We start from the raw sequence: 16,764 nt of genomic DNA on the forward strand, positions 1-16,764 counted from the left end.
TTCCCGGGAAGGTGTTCCGGTCCCGTCCCACCAGGAGGAGACCCCGGGGAAGACCTAGGACACGCTGGAGGGACTATGTCTCCCGGCTGGCCTGGGAATGCCTCAGTGTCCCCCCGGAAGAGCTGGAGGAAGTGTCTGGGGAGAGGGAAGTCTGGGCATCCCTGCTTAGACTGCTGCCCCTGCAACCCGGCCCCGGATAAGCGGAAGATGATGGATGGATGGGATTAGAAAATACACTGACATGCGGATATAGGGGTGTACTGATTTCAATTCTAGATTTCGAACAGTGAAATTGAAGAGGACATGCTTTCAAGTCTCGGTAGCTAATCTATGCTCATAATTGCTAAAGGAGCCTCAGTCTAAGCTAGTGTTTTTTCACTTTAATTCATTCCAGTGACATGAACATTACAACCAATGCTTTAGCTATTAAAAATGTGCTTTTGTCAGAGAGGGTGTTATGTGGATAATCCATTCTCAGTAGTTATAGAATTTCTGTTTTCATTTGTTTCTACAATTCCACTTCTTACTAAGGGCTAAAATTATCAATTGTAGCTTTAAATTGTAGACCTGGCAGTTAAATTAAAATGAAATCTGAGTTGTAATTTAACAGTAACACATGGGTACATAGGCTATATGCCCATGCCCTACCAACGTCAACATATTTTTATAATAAGAATAAGGAGGGTATTTTCCAATAAAATAATATCTGGAAAGTTATTGGTTTTATTGTTGCCACCTGTAATAGTCTTTTGATCATCGAAATTAGACAATTCTAAGAAAGTTTGCCTAATCATTGATTTTAAAATGCATACTTAAGTAAACATACCTTTGAAAATGATAATAATGATATCTGTTCTGACCCCATCATTATCCTTCAACAAGCAAAAGTTGAAATCATTAATATGCTCTGCACTGGGAAAGACTGACAAACTTCCATTCAGTTACATTTACCATACGATTAGGGTACATTTATTGCATTCTGAAAAATTCAAAAAACGTCCTTACATTGTTTGATGCTTAAGGTTACTGTTCTGATAGTGTCAGACTTTTGAAGTATCCATATTTATCTGATGCAGAACATTTTATTATAATACCAATTGAGGTAAATGTCCTGAAAACTATTGCAATGTAACATGCAAGTACATTCAGTTTGGCTGAACAGCGGCGGCATAATAGCCATAACACAATCTGTAGTTCTTTTTCACTTAGTGAGATTACAATTGGTACACATGGGTTGTGATTTAACTTTGTGTGAATGATGTTTCAAGTTGGCCACATGGGGGTACTATAGGAAAGGAAAAAATAAATGTCGTATTGTTTGCAATTATGGATATAAGCTGAAAAAAACTTGCAATCTGGCTAGTAGTAGCATAAATGCTGAAACCTGCTTAATGCTGCTTGCAGCTTTAATTATAATTATTATTCTCCAGGGGCATTTTCAGGGGCCCATAGCTCGGTCCCCTCTGGTTCAAAACGCTTCCAACTTTGTCTGATTGTAGACGGACATTATGGTACCGATACACCTCATCGTGGCGCTGTAGCACTCAATCGAAATTGGAAAACATTAAGGTCTGATCTCATTAACTGAATGTCGTAGAGACATGCAACCAAGTTCCAGATATGCCACTTCTCATGCTGTCTTTTAAATCCGCCCCTTGGATTTTCCTCCATTTTGAATTTGGTGAAAAACTTGTTAACAACATCTCCCCCAAGACCGCTGAACGGATTTGCATGCCATTTGCTGTGAAGGACCTTTGAACCATTATCTTAAGAAGTTATTTAAGAAAAGTTGATATCTCAAACAATATGTCCGAAATCAACAAATGAATTTGAGCTGGCCGGGTCTATGATTTTAGAAGTCAATTAATCCCAAATGGAATATCAAAGAGCTACGAAACAAACCCATAAATGTGTCAGTCAGGAATGGATAGAAAAAGTCCCATATAGAAATACCTCTTGGGGGCGCTATAAACATAACCAATGTTTCTCAAAATTTTGCTGTTAATAAAACCACACTTAAACGACATGTCCTCCGAAACTGCTGAAATTATTTGGATGACAACTGGTGTTAAGGAACATAGGACCATTTTCTTTAAAAGTTATTTAAGAAAAGTTGATAAGTCAAACAATATGGCCTCCATTTTGACTTTGTGAAAAACTCATTAACGACTTCTGAGAGACCACTGAACAGATTTGCATGCCATTGGGTGTGATGAACTTTTGAAGCATTATCTTTTAAAGTTATATAAGAAAGTTGATATCTCAAACAATATGGCTGATATCAGCAACTGAAATTGATGAGGGTGGGTCTACGACTATATCAGGCCATAAATCCACATGAGAATATCCGACAGCTAAGAAACTAATCATGTCTATTAACATCTCTGCCACAAATGGACAGCAACAGTCAAGTATAGAATGACCTTATGGGGGCGCTATAAACCTCACCAATGTTTTGTGTTATTTTGACATCTTACATGACATCTCCAAGATTGTTGAATATATTGACATGCCGTTTGCTGTGAAGGACCTGTGGACCATTATCTTTAAAAGTCTTTAAAAAAGTTGATAACTCAAACGATGTGGCTGCAATCCGCAATTGAATTTGACATTGTTGTGGCAAAATCTTTATATGGTCATAAATCCTAAAATGATTATCCAAGAAAGATGGTACTTGCTTTACACCAAAGCCAGGAATGAACCCTGAAAGGTACGAACAGCTCGCTCTCATGGTGGTGCTATAAACCTCACAGATTTTAAGAAAATCACCAAAAATCTGCCAAATATGTCAGAGACATGTAACTTTCTGGAGATGTTATTTACTGAGCCAAATATTCTTCAGCTTAACAAGCTAAACCCTTTCCCATTCAAAGTCAATGGTATTAGGAATTCAATCCGGGTGACCTGTCATTTTGGCCACTACATGTGACGCTAGAGGAAGAGGATTTTAGCTGTCACTCAGGTGGCTAGCAATCTCAAGGCTAGGTGGCTAACACAAGGTGGGTAACTCTAGGTGGCTAATGCACGATGGCTAACACCAGGTGGCAAACGCAAGGAGGCAAAAGCAAGTTGGCTAACGCTAGGTGGCTAATGCAAGGTGGCTTAAGGAAGGTGGCATACGATGTGTGGATAATGCTAGGTGGCTAATGCTATGTGGCTAATGCTAGATGTCTAAACCAAGGTGATTCATGCTATGTGGCTAACGCAAGTTGGCTTACACTATGTGGCTAACGCTAGGTGACTAAAGCATTGTCGCTAACGCAGGGTGGCTAACGCTGGGTGGCTTACTCAAGGAGGCACAAGCAAGTTAGCTAACGCTAAGAGGCTTAAGCAAGGTGGCATAGGCTATATGGATAACCCACGGTGTCTAACACAAGGTGGCTTACGCAATGTGGCTAATGCTATATGCCGAACCCAAGGTGACTCATGCTATGTGGCTAACGCAATGTCGCTAATGCTAGGTAGCTAACGCAAGATGGCTAATGTCTTTGACACTTATAACAAGGAAGGACAGGGATGTGGCACCTATACACAATGTAACTGCTTTATAGCAGCAAAAAATGTCACAGATGTTAAGATATTCACCGAAATTCTGCCATACATGTTTGACACAAAATTTGCTATTGAAGTTAATCAGTATGATGATGCATAAAGTAATCTCCACTTTTTCGACCCCCTACCCTGTACCCACTCCCCACACACTTTATTTTCTCTTTCAACAAACAAAACACATCATGGTGTCTTAGACACTTGATGGGGGTATTTCAGAAAGCAGGGTTAACATACTCTTTAGTTTAAACCACAACTCTGGGTTGACTGACTCAGAGCTGTTAAACTCAGAGTTGACAGTTTCAGAACAGGTGGTAACAATTAGATAAAATCACACACACATTCTCCTGTCAGTCAGCATACAGAAATTCCTATTTTCCATCCAAGAAAACACACTTCTGTCTCATATCACATAACACTACTCTATACACACATGGCTTTTGCCAGCCAAGACGAGCGAATGTCTCTTACTGAGTAAGTGAGGGAGTGAGTGACAAGCAGTCCCTTGTTAAATAGCGTAGTGGTTAAAGACACAGACAGCCATGTAGCCAACCAGTGTTCCAGCCTCGCTGCAGACAAAACAAATTATGCATGAGTATTTGTTCAGAATAGACAAAAACTATGTTGGCTACAGCCTTCAGTAGCCATGTTATAATATGCCTATAACAAAATGGTTTACGGTTATATTGCAAATGTTTCTGGTAGATATTCGAAGTATGCATCCGTTTATTCTTTTTGGAGTAATGTTGATCACAACCCCTGGTGACTATACAGATTACTGTACTGACTACCAGCAGGCCCTGTGGTGTAGTGGGAAAATCCCGTCCTTCAATATTAGGACCCCCGGTTTGATTCCCCTCACAGACATTCCAAATTCTGTATCTCAGAAATGTTTATCCAATGTGTGTTGAGTTATATTGAGGGGACAGCAAATTTACACTGTTATACAAGCTTTACACTCACTACTTAACATTATAGCAACATGTCATTTCTTCAGTGTTGTCACATTAAAAGATATAATCAAATATTTGCTAAAATTTGAGGGGTGTACTCACTTTTGTGAGATACTGTATATCCCCTCATATATTTAAGAGAATAATTGTATAATGTTTATACTGTTATTGTTTTCCAAAGAAACAAACCAGCCATGGAATGACTGGAGTCATTGTTTTCGTTATATGTAGGCTGTTAGCTAGCCATCTACAGTAATCTTTGTACAAGAGTACACTTTAGTTCCATTAAGGAACGTTCTGTTGCCCACGTTATCTGAGCAAAATTGTAATGACTGGGGTAAATTGTACATTTGTACATTACTTTTATACTGTTATTGCTTTCTAAAGGACCAGTCCAGCCATGGAGTGACTGGAGTCATTGTTTTCTTTATAGGTACTGTATAGCTGTTAGCTAGCCATGTTCAGTAATCTTTGTACAAGAGTACACTTTAGTTCCGTTAACAAACATTCCTGCTGTTTAAATAGCATAATGGTTAAAGACAGTCTGCCACATAGAAAACTGGAGATTAAAATCTGCCAGCGACAACAATAGCCGTGTTTCCACCAAAAATACCCGGAACTTTGAGTCCCAGGAACTGCTATTCAAGGAACTAAAGGGTTCCTTGAAAGTCTATTGTTGCGTGCATTTCCACTGCGGCCCCAGTGAGATTAAATCTTTATTATTTTATGCGGAACTGCAACCATGGAGGAGATTCAAGTTGTGTTGCTGCTGATCAAGATTTATTGGTTTGCAAATCTGGTCATTGAGTCAATGGTGGAAAAGAGACAAGCGGTAGTAGCAAAGCGGATTCCAAGTGCCCCGTAATGGTAGACGTAAAGCAAGTGAACAGATTTTACGAGTTATCACGGAGATTGACCATGAGATGACTGAGATGGATCTGCGCCATTGAGCACAAAGAACAAGAATGGTAAGATTTTAGTAGGCCTGTATACGTTTAAGTAAATCACAATTGGAAATAATGTTATTATAAACTGCATCAACTTATTTTTGGCACCTTTTTGTGTGTGTTTCAGAAATGTGTGTACTACAGAATGTGTCGTATTTCGCCATCCATTTGGGTACACAATAGAACAATGGAGTGGGAAACCATGATTCCAACTTTCCCCTGAGGCCCAGTGGATGAAGAATTTCTGTATGTCTAAAGACACATTTCTGTACCTGTGCCATCGATTGCAAGAAGAACAGGGGAGACTGCTGTTGTGTACCCATTCAAAAAAGAATCGCTCTGCAGAAACTTGCGACCAATTCAGAGTACGGGAGCATCTCTCATTTGTTTGGCGTCTGCATTATTATGGTATGTCACTGTGTACCCAATTTCTGCTCCTCTGTTGAGAAGGTACCCATGGCAGAAGTTATTCAGTGCCCAAACAGTGAGAAGTTAAAGGAAATGGTGACATATTTTGGCACGGATGGGGGTTGCCACAGTGTGTAGGTGCAATTGATGGATCACACACCCCCTTTCTGGGACCAGAAAAGCTGGCTGATGAAACCTTTCACAGACAATGGACGGTGGACATCCCAACAACTTGTGTACAACCACAAAACAAGCAGAGCCTGGGTTGTGGGTGAGAACACTTTTGGCAGACTGAAGGGCAGATGAAGGTGCTTGTTAAAACGAAATGACTGCAACATACACAAGGTGAAATCCACGGTGATAGCATGTTTTGTTCTGCATAACCTCTGTGAAATGAATGGTGATGAGTACAGAGAAGAATGGGGTGTCTCTGCATTAAACCAGCCTGACGGGGCACTGCCATCCACTGTAGAGGCCAATGGGCTAGACGCACATACAGGTCTAATGAGGTTTCTCAACACATTGTGAAGTGTCAGAATACTGCTCACAGAGCTTTTTTTATTATTTCAAAAAACATTTCTCATTATTGAACATCAAGTAAACAGTTGAAAGATTTTGAAAATCTGCAATAGAAGAATCAATTATTAAAATTACTGTCTAACTACTACATAATAGGCATTTTTCTGTCTACACCTGTTGTAGATCATTTTTGTTTATCTGGTGTGATTTCATAAATATTTCATTACTTAGCGAGACAATTAGTGGGCATTCTTCTGTTTTCAGATGTACCACCTCAAATTATTTTGGTCTCCCCAACTGGAGGCAGGTGTAGATCGTTGCCTCCAATTGGGGAACCTATTTATGTTCCATGTGTGGCCACACCCGGTGTGGTTCATTTTGGTTTTGTTTTGTACTGAACGCTCTACGTCAGTGGTTGCCGCTATTGTTTTGTTTCTTTTTTTATTAGAACTATGGATTACTTCCACCCTTTCTCTGCGCCTGTGCCCTGCCACCACCACAACCGTGACAAGCTCCTGGGTATAGTTCCTGCGGTGGAAATGCGGCCAGAATTCACTCCTCCTAATCACCGAAGTGCTGAACTAGGGTTGCCTGGTTCTTTTTCTGGTTCCAATGTCTTTTTGTTTGGTTTTGTTTTGATTTCCTCTTCTTCGATTGGTCATCTTGACTACTAGTGGCATTGGAAGTTTTTAAATAGCAAAAAAAATTCTCTCTAGTGAGGGCATGTAGGGAGATGCTTCCTGTGCCCACTTGGCGCCCTGAAACACTACTCGCTGCTTTAATTCATTTTGAATACCTCTGTTTTACATTGAAGGGTTCTCCCAAAATTTTGTTTGTAACCATTTACAGACCTCCACGATATTCTGCAAATTTTATTGATGATTTTGTGTGAACTACTCTGTTATATCTGTTGAATATAATTTCTTTATTATAACAGGGGATTTTAACATCTACATAGATAATATGGACAATAGTGCCAAAGACCTTTTTGCACTACTTGGCACTTTTGATCTCACTCAGCATGTGAAAGAGCATACGCACACTCAAGGGCACATTCTAGATATGGTTATATCTAAAGGTCTCGATATTTCTTCTGATATGGTTAAAGACTTGGCCCTGTATGATTATTTCTGTCTTTTTTGAATCACTGATCAACCCGGATGTTCAAGAAAACTCTGTTTCTGTTAAGAAAAGGTACATTAATGAGAGTACCTGCTCAGTTTATGTAGGCCATAGCTATCTCTACTACAATAAGTGCAGAGTCAATAGATTAACTTCTGCATAATTTTAACACCAAAATATTGAATGTCATGGATCATGTTGCGGAGCAGCGCCTCCTACACCGCCTCCCCTGCATCGGTCCACGTCACCTGCCTTTTAGTCGCCATTGTTCTCTGTCCCTCTCAATGGGACACTCTTGAATGTAGCAGACTGTCTCGTTCTACCACACTCACCTGATTCCCATTCCCCATTAGTGGCTGTATATATGTTCCCTCAGCTCCCCAGTTCATTGTCTAGTATTGTCTCAGTGTCACACTGTCTGTTAGCTGGTAGAATATTCATTTGTTTCTAGCTGTGTCTAGCGCTGTGCACCTGTTCTATTAGGATATCTATTCTGGCCTTATGCCCCTTTTCCGAGTACCAGTTTCTTTTTTTCTGCTTAGGTAGAAGAGCATGTTAACCGTCTGTGTTTGGCGGTGTATCTACGACTGTTAACCCTTGACTAATAAACAATTTTGTTCCTGCATCTGCCTTTGGCTTTTTCCCCTACACTGTGACAATTTCTGATATGTTTGAAAATGACAAACCAAACAGGGGTCTTAGATCTATGAACTCAGGTCAGCTAGTAGAGCCTAGAGCCCAAACTAAATATGACGGAGCTGCGTTTAGCAGCTATGCTGCTCTAAAATGGAATAAATTACCAGAAGATCTTAGACGTGCACCAAACCTATCAATTTTAAATCCAGGTTAAAAACACTATAGCTTCCTCATGGAATATTTTTATTTTCTTGAGCAATGTCTTATTATTATGATTAATTTTATATTTCTCTTTCTTGGATTTAATGTTTTATTGTTTCGTGGATATTTTATCTTGCTATGTTTAATCAATAATTTCTCTGTAATGCAAGTTTTGGTACTATCAGAGGAATAACCTCTTTTCACACGCCTATGAATGAGCGCTTAACTTAATTGGGGGAAAAGGTTTTTTGACCTTTTGATAGGATGTTTTCAGTCCTTTTGATAGGAGCTTTTCACGCCTTAGGATCAGAGCTTTTCAGACCTTTTGATAGGAGCTTTTCAGACCTTTTGATGGGAGCTTTTCAGACCTTTTGATGGGAGGTCTTCAGACCTTTTGATGGGAGGTCTTCAGACCTTTTGATGGGAGGTCTTCAGACCTTTTAATAAAACCTGTAAATCCAAGTTAAAAACACTTCTCTTTTCAGACAGGGCCCTTAAACGTAACCACACTGTTTAGCCTTACAGTTTTTATCGCTTCATATGTTTTTAGTTAGTTTTTACTCTATTTCTATTTTCTTATTCTATGTTTGATTATTATGTTTGATTATTATAATGTATATTTTTTGGTAACACTTTATTTAAAGGCCATATGCGTAACGCATTATACAGCGTTATACGTGTACTCATAATGCAATATAATACTGTAATAGTGCAGTATAAACATAGTTATAGACACTCGTAAAGACTCCTGAAGGCTTGTGATGTTGTATACCAGTACTCATAATGCATTATATGTTCAATTATAATGACCCATTATGTACAGAAAAATTGTGCTTCACAATTACTGGGAAACCGTTCCTCAAGGATTATGCAGCATTATAATTATCAACTCTGTGATTCATCTAAAATATGGGGTCAATGAGCAGCAAATCACTGTGTGCATCATAATCTTTTTAATGTTGTGTTATAGCATACTTATAAGCCACTATAAAGTAATCTTTGATTGCTTCAAGTAAAGTGATGAAATGTCGAATCACACAAACATAATACAGCATAAGGCATTACTATAACATTATAAAGTGGTCATTGTCGGCATTCCGTAAAGTAAAACACTCTGCACATATCACAATGACACAACACAAATTCTTTCATACTCTGCTTTATTCCATTTGAGAATCATAAAATACATGGCCACAAAATTCTGGTTGGCAATTTGACTTTTAGAATATTTGACCATAAATAGTCCAAAAAGGAAAGGCAAGAAAAGTCAAAGACATTGCGTGACAAAAACAATTAAGCCATAAGGCCAGAGTTATATGGCCAATATACAGTGTATTTGGATAGTACTCAGGCCCCTTCACTTTTCACATTTCTTACAACCTTACCATTTAGTTTTTTCACTCATTCAAAATTAAATAAAACAAAATATAAACTGGCTACCAAGATCATTTTACCAAACAAAATAAATGCTTGTGGTATAAGTTTCCATATCGATATTTTGTCTCTGCAAACTCATTGACACTCATGCACATTGTATTTTCGAATGTCGTGAATGAGACGGCCAAGATTGCTGTATCTGTGCTTTCTTCCAAGCCAGTATTCCCACTCAATTACTCTGAGGTGTTCTTTTAAGAGCTTTGTGGTACGATTACCTCGATGGCGCCATACATCCATCTTGAAGGTCTGCCATGCTCGCTCTAAATGCTGAGTATGGGCTCTGGTGGTGGGATCTACAAAGTGCCTCTTGTGGCACACTGTGTGATGATCATACCCTTTCTCTACCAGAGCTCTGCTGTATGCGCGCCATTCATCTGTCACAATGCTTGTGCCCCTCCTCACGTGACGAAGTATGGTAGGTAAAAGGTCATTCCTGGAGCGCCCTCTGACAATTTTCAGAATTGGCTTTCTTGATGACTGCAAAACCTCCAGTATACCAAGGACCCATTTCTTGGTTCGACGCCAAGCTGGTCCAATTCTGCCACGGTTGTACTACAGAAAATCATGGAAGATATAGTAAGTTCTCACCATTTTCTGAATACAATCAGCCTCACTAACTGAAAGTGAATTTCAAGATGGTGAACGTAGTTGTTGAAACCATGCAGCAATTAATGTAATATTGAATGGAAAGGGCACTTACTTTTCTTTTGTGTGTAAATTTGCTCTCATCCAGCAATACGAAGCAATGGGGACCCCCAACTTCCATTTGGCCTTGGTTGCGACGTTTGTTAATTGCACGCCTGCATACCTTATAATAGAGAGAGTGCAATATACAAGAACAGTAAGGTATTATTAGGTCCCGTTATAACCTAATGTCCGCTAATCCTGACTGTAGTTAATTCCCCTGGAATCAGACAAAAGTCAATAGCAAGCTGGTGTTGCTAAACATATGACTAGAAGGTGGGGTAGCTTTGACAAATTAATTCCCAAGCAATTGGACCCGCACATTTTTTTTAGGGGGGTGGGGGGGTTGGGGGAAATGGGGTTCCATTTTCAATTAAATGTATTATATGTAATTAGAAAATAAATTGACTCATGGTAGTTCAGAGTAATGTTGTTCATACTTTTCTGAGTGTTGAAGCCATTCTAGACAGAGGTTCTGCTGCTTGATGCAATGCCATCCTCCATGAGATCAAACTGCCTCATTCGCAACCCTTGTGAAAACCTAAAAAATAAATGATGATAAAATGACATGAATGGTGTAAGTGTGCTAGCTTTGTATACAGCGAAGCCACCCTGACCTTGCCTCTGAACAGACAATGTCATCTAATTGTAGCCTACGTACGTACAGTTACTGCCCGCTTGACAACATACAAACCAGTTTACAAAAGCTATACAATCAGGCATCTCCATCCGCAACATCTCAAACCAGCTGGTTCAATGAGTTTACATGCACAGTATCTCACAGAAGTGAGTACACCCCTCACATTTTTGTAAATACTTGATTATATCTTTTCATGTGACAACACTGAAGAAATGACACTTTGCTACAACGTAAAGTAGTGAGTGTACAGCTTGTGTAACAGTGTAAATTTGCTGTCCCCTCAATATAACTCAACACACAGACATTAATGTCTAAACCGCTGGTAGCAAAAGTGAGTACACCCCTAAGTGAAAATGCCCAAATTGGGCCCAAATAGCAATATTAGTAATATTAGTGTACTCACTTCTGTGAGATACTGTACTTTCTAAACTTATCATCAAAAAGGAATTAATGTATCACAGAACATTCGCCAATGGAAGATTTGTAGTGTTAACTTTGAACATACAATATAACTGAAATAGTTTAGCCAAGTAGTATGTCCATATCATGATTTCCTCCAATTTGTTTACAGTATACAAACCTGTATATGAATTCCAAGTGGTTCAGCAGACTTCTGTGAGACTTATAAAACATGGTCCCTTTACGGACTGACACCACTCGTCCATTGGAGCGGTGCTTCCTGCAGGTCCTAGGGCACAGGGTCAGCAGAAGCATTCAGGAAAAATAGTAATGTTAACATTCTGTTAACTCATATCCCAAAATGTTTGTAGACTCAACCTATAAATGGCAAAAGGATAAACTGGAGGGTAAGAACACTTAAGTCCCAGCTCAAATGTATCTCAAACAGAATGTTAAAAAATGCTTTTCCTCAGAGAGGATGATGTATGTTATGTATGATATACTGTAATATCAGCACTTTGCAGTGTATTATTGTCAGGTATTGGCAATTCTTATGACATCAATATCACTATCAGGTTAGAGTGTAACGTTCGATATAGCTACATTTGAAATGTATTCGATATGTAGCTACATTTGAAAATGTGGAAAAACTTTACTCATACGTTTTGAACTCACCAGTGAAATCCAACTTGACGAGACACCTTTACCAGCAGCATTGGACATTCACATAACGAACAAAACATGTGATGCGGCAAAAGACCTCTCCTTTGCATCCATAACACAGTTTTTTGTTTGTGTTTCAGTGAGTTCTTTGCGCGCAACAATTGGGTAAGTTCTTGTTTTAAACGAGTCATGTCTTACTCTATACTCGATAACCTACATTGTGTTGTATTGTGCTTCACAAATACAACTGCATGTTTACCTATTAGAACCGTCCTCTCTGTGGCCTTAGCTTTTTTAGCCAATCAGGTCAAATCACCATGACCTATGATGAGGGTATGATACTTCTGTTTCTGTGGTATGCGCGCGCTTTTCTGAGAATCAGATCCAGTCGATTTCACTACGCTCAACAGCTGCTCTGTGGTCAGATAGCAAGTTTTACTTTTATAAACCATAATCAATACACAGTTAGCTAAAGTCCAGCAAAGGTGGGTGTGTAGCTTAATCATGAAGAAAAAGTTCAGTAATTGTTAACTTATGCACTAGTTTTAAATTAAGCGACAGAGACGTAGTTCATTTCTGGCATGGAAGCTAACATATTTAACTCATGTTACCTGCAAGTTTGCAATGCGATAGAGATTGCTTGCTCCAGCATTTCAAAATGTTGATGTTATGTTGAGTTAGCTTGCTCGCTATCGCTAGCTAGCTACAGCATGTGTATCACACTTTTATTGTTAACTTCCAAAGCCAGCTTACTAGCTTGTCAATTAGTGAAATCGAGGAATATGGTATATACAGTAGTTAGGTAAGCCATAGTACTCCCTGTCTAGGGAATCAAATTGTGGTTTGGTTAGTGATAGCTATAGCTAGCTAGTTAGAAGTCTCTATAGCTAGCTAAGCTTGCTAGGGATCTGACTAGACATGGTCCCACCATGCAGTTCCACTCCTTTAGTCATTATTTGGCTAATAACTAAATGTATCTATCCTATATGCCAGTCCACTTTATTTACCACAAATAGATGGCTGCCTGTCCTAAAGTTGAAACCTTTAGCTAGCTATAGAGCAGCTTAATTATACTATTTTTTATTTATTCTTCATTTCTCTTCAGGGATGATGAGCCGAAGAAAGGCAGCTTCAGCCACCACTAACATCAACAAGGATGTATCTCAAAATATTGGTAATTGGTCAGGACATAAAGGCTGTCACTAGTTTATAACTGCACAGTCTGCTTAAATGCATAATGGAAATACATCAAGCACTTCATTGTAATTAGACATTTGGGGGAAAGGTGTTCTTTAACATTTGGTGTTGTTAAGTCTAGATGTTTTTATGGACACAGCAATAAAGGATATCTATTATCTATTTTCTTACTAAATGTCAGCAAAAAAAAACACTGGAGAATGATAATGTACTTTTGCTCTCAAAAGTATTCACCCCCCTTGGACTATTCCCACTGATTTTCTGAAACTGATCAACACAAGAAATCTATAAAGTCAAAACGAAAAATTAATCTAATTGTTTTAAATTAGTTAAAAATATAAAGTTGAAAGTAATCGATTCAGTAACTATTCACCCCATTTTGTCAATATTTGGTAGAGGCTCCTTTGGCCGCAATTATAGCCATGAGTCTAATTGGATAGGTTTCAACAAGTTTGCACATCTGGATGCAGCCATATTGCTCAAGCACCGTCAAGTTTGGTGAAGACTTTTGGTGAACAGCAATGTTCTATTCATACAGGTGGTATAGAAAAGTTGACACCCCCTTTGAAAATGTTCTCCTTCTCTTGCTTTACAGTATGAAATGAAAAACACATATAATTATATGTTTTTGGTGAGAAATATAATCGTTCAGAGGCACTGTAGCTAGTTTTTAACCAGTTTTACTAATCATCATTTGACGTACTCATTTATGTCTGGTCTTTACCACAGTCCCTGCTTCCCCAACTGGTGTTCACGAGGTGAGACAGCTACAGCAGCTTCTTGACTTAGAGAGGGAAAAAGGGGCCCTACGAGATGAAACCATTAAAATCCTGAAAGATGACAAAGCCTTCCTCCAGGGAGAACTGTCCAAGAAGGATGAATTCATTCGCAATGTCATCATTGTCAAAAAAGAACAAGAATCTGGTCCCAGCTGCTCAAGTTAGTAATATTAATAGTAGTGACGAAAAAGGGCAAATACAGTGTATGCTATGACAAAATACATAGTTGAGTTTTGGATATATTTACTAAAATGGGGCTTGCCTATTTGTCTGGATTGGCCACATGTAATTAAAATATCTCTTTTTAATCTGTAGATGTAAAGCAGATGACCCCTTCAATGCCTTCCAAAATGGATATTTCTGATCAGTCAGCTGATGATTCAGATGTGACCTCTGCCCTTTCCGACTCTTCAATTGATTCAGCTCCTAAGCGAGGCCCAGTGGATTTGGTTCTCAAAAGAGGCCCAGAGAAACGGAAGAGATGCGCTTCGAAACACTCACCTTCACACAGAGATGGGAAAGCAGCCACAGCCAGTGACATGCTCTGTCGTGTAAGAGGTAATTTTACATTAGGTTCACCTATAAAAAAGTAGAGGACACTGCAGCACTTTTATTATTATTATATTAGTCAAATGGAAGTTAAATACTTTAACAAATTAGAAGTGACAAATTTTAATGAATAGTTGATTGACTGACATTTAAATGAATACAGCAACATCACTGATAGAAAATCATGAACACAATCATTAAAACTAGTGTTAGCTTACTGTTTGTTTTTTAATGTGTATTTAACCACATTAATGTGCCTCTCCCCTCAGTGAGAAACACCAGAAGCATCATTGCCAGATATAAGTTGGCTCTTCAAGCCTTCAAGCAGGGAAATTCTATGAGGGCTGCCTTTGACACTGTTGGACTGGACCGCACAACAATTGCCCGTACTGCTCCAGTCGCCGAGTTGCACCTGGCAGCGCCAGATGTGCTAAAGGGTTTAGGCCCCTGGAACGAGAGGGTGGAGAAGCTGTCCTCTTTTGTTGAGAGGTGCCGTTCTGCCATGACCACTGATATTGAAAATAAGATATCACAAATGAAAATAGACGGAGAGCTGTTGCCCATTGCTGGTCATAAGTAAAGTTACTCAATGTCGCTGCTCCACCTTTTGGTCTTCTGTTGTTCATTTGTTCAAGCATGGCGCTAGAAATGCTCAAGTTGTGGTTTTGATTCCCACTGGGACCGTGTTAATATTTGCACTCAAAATACCTTTGAAAGTTTTGGGATAACAGCTAAGTAGATAAATAGCATATATTTTTTATGAAAACAACTTGTGGTCTTTGGTTGCGCATTTGTTGTATGGTTGTTGTTGTGTTTTTCTATTTTAGTTTTTGTCACAAAGGTCTTGGTAGCCAGTTTATATTTTGTTTTATTTAATTTTGAATGAGTGAAAAAACTAAATGGTAAGGTTGTAAGAAATGTGAAAAGTGAAGGGGCCTGAGTACTATCCAAATACACTGTATATTGGCCATATAACTCTGGCCTTATGGCTTAATTGTTTTTGTCACGCAATGTCTTTGACTTTTCTTACCTTTCCTTTTTGGACTATTTATGGTCAAATATTCTAAAAGCCAAATTGCCAACCAGAATTTTGTGGCCATGTATTTTATGATTCTCAAATGGAATAAAGCAGAGTATGAAAGAATTTGTGTTGTGTCATTGTGATATGTGCAGAGTGTTTTACTTTACGGAATGCCGACAATGACCACTTTATAATGTTATAGTAATGCCTTATGGTGTATTATGTTTGTGTGATTCGACATTTCATCACTTTACTTGAAGCAATCAAAGATTACTTTATAGTGGCTTATAAGTATGCTATAACACAACATTAAAAAGATTATGATGCACACAGTGATTTGCTGCTCATTGACCCCATATTTTAGATGAATCACAGAGTTGATAATTATAATGCTGCATAATCCTTGAGGAACGGTTTCCCAGTAATTGTGAAGCACAATTTTTCTGTACATAATGGGTCATTATAATTGAACATATAATGCATTATGAGTACTGGTATACAACATCACAAGCCTTCAGGAGTCTTTACGAGTGTCTATAACTATGTTTATACTGCACTATTACAGTATTATATTGCATTATGAGTACACGTATAACGCTGTATAATGCGTTACGCATATGGCCTTTAAATAAAGTGTTACCTATTTTTTTATTTGTAAAGCACATTTAATTGCTTTTATGTATGAATTGTGCTATATAAAAAACAAATTAAACAATATCATGGCATTATAATGTAATGTTGTACAACACTGAAAGGCTTTATACATCTTGTGCACAACCAACGAAAACTAAACATAGCAAGCTAACGGAACTGTGAGGGCTGCTACTCATGTCAAATAGTTAACTAGAACATTACGTAAATTGATAAACGATTTAGCCTAGGCTACTAAAATGAACACCAAAACGTAACATGAACTGTACATTTTTTTTAGCAATTTAGGATTTTAAATTAGATGGAAAGCTGGCAACATACATGATTCTCACCTTGACCTTGTATGGATACATTTTCTGTTCTGATCTCAACAAGTCTGGGCAAATTACTGAGTAGGCACCAATCAGAA

The 16,764-nt window shown here is 38.5% G+C and overlaps 1 protein-coding gene across 4 annotated transcripts in view; it reads right to left on the reverse strand.

The window, feature by feature from the left end:
* The window catches only part of si:ch211-180f4.1 (leucine-rich repeat neuronal protein 1), a 134,079-nt gene that overhangs the window by 43,181 nt on the left and 74,134 nt on the right, over positions 1-16,764 (reverse strand). The window contains exons 2-5 of one of the 4 annotated variants that reach the window (XR_001198052.4): positions 11,677-11,784; positions 10,897-10,997; positions 10,473-10,580; positions 9,432-10,324 (exon numbers count right to left, since the gene is read on the reverse strand). The exons of the other annotated variants lie outside the window; for them this stretch is intronic. The gene's annotated coding sequence lies outside the window, so the exon portion shown is untranslated. Of the gene's footprint in view, positions 1-9,431; positions 10,325-10,472; positions 10,581-10,896; positions 10,998-11,676; positions 11,785-16,764 lie in introns of those variants that run through there. 4 annotated transcript variants of the gene reach the window in all.

The sequence above is a fragment of the Esox lucius genome, chromosome 12 (assembly GCF_011004845.1).
Source record: "Esox lucius isolate fEsoLuc1 chromosome 12, fEsoLuc1.pri, whole genome shotgun sequence".
In the NCBI taxonomy this organism is placed as follows: domain Eukaryota; kingdom Metazoa; phylum Chordata; class Actinopteri; order Esociformes; family Esocidae; genus Esox; species Esox lucius.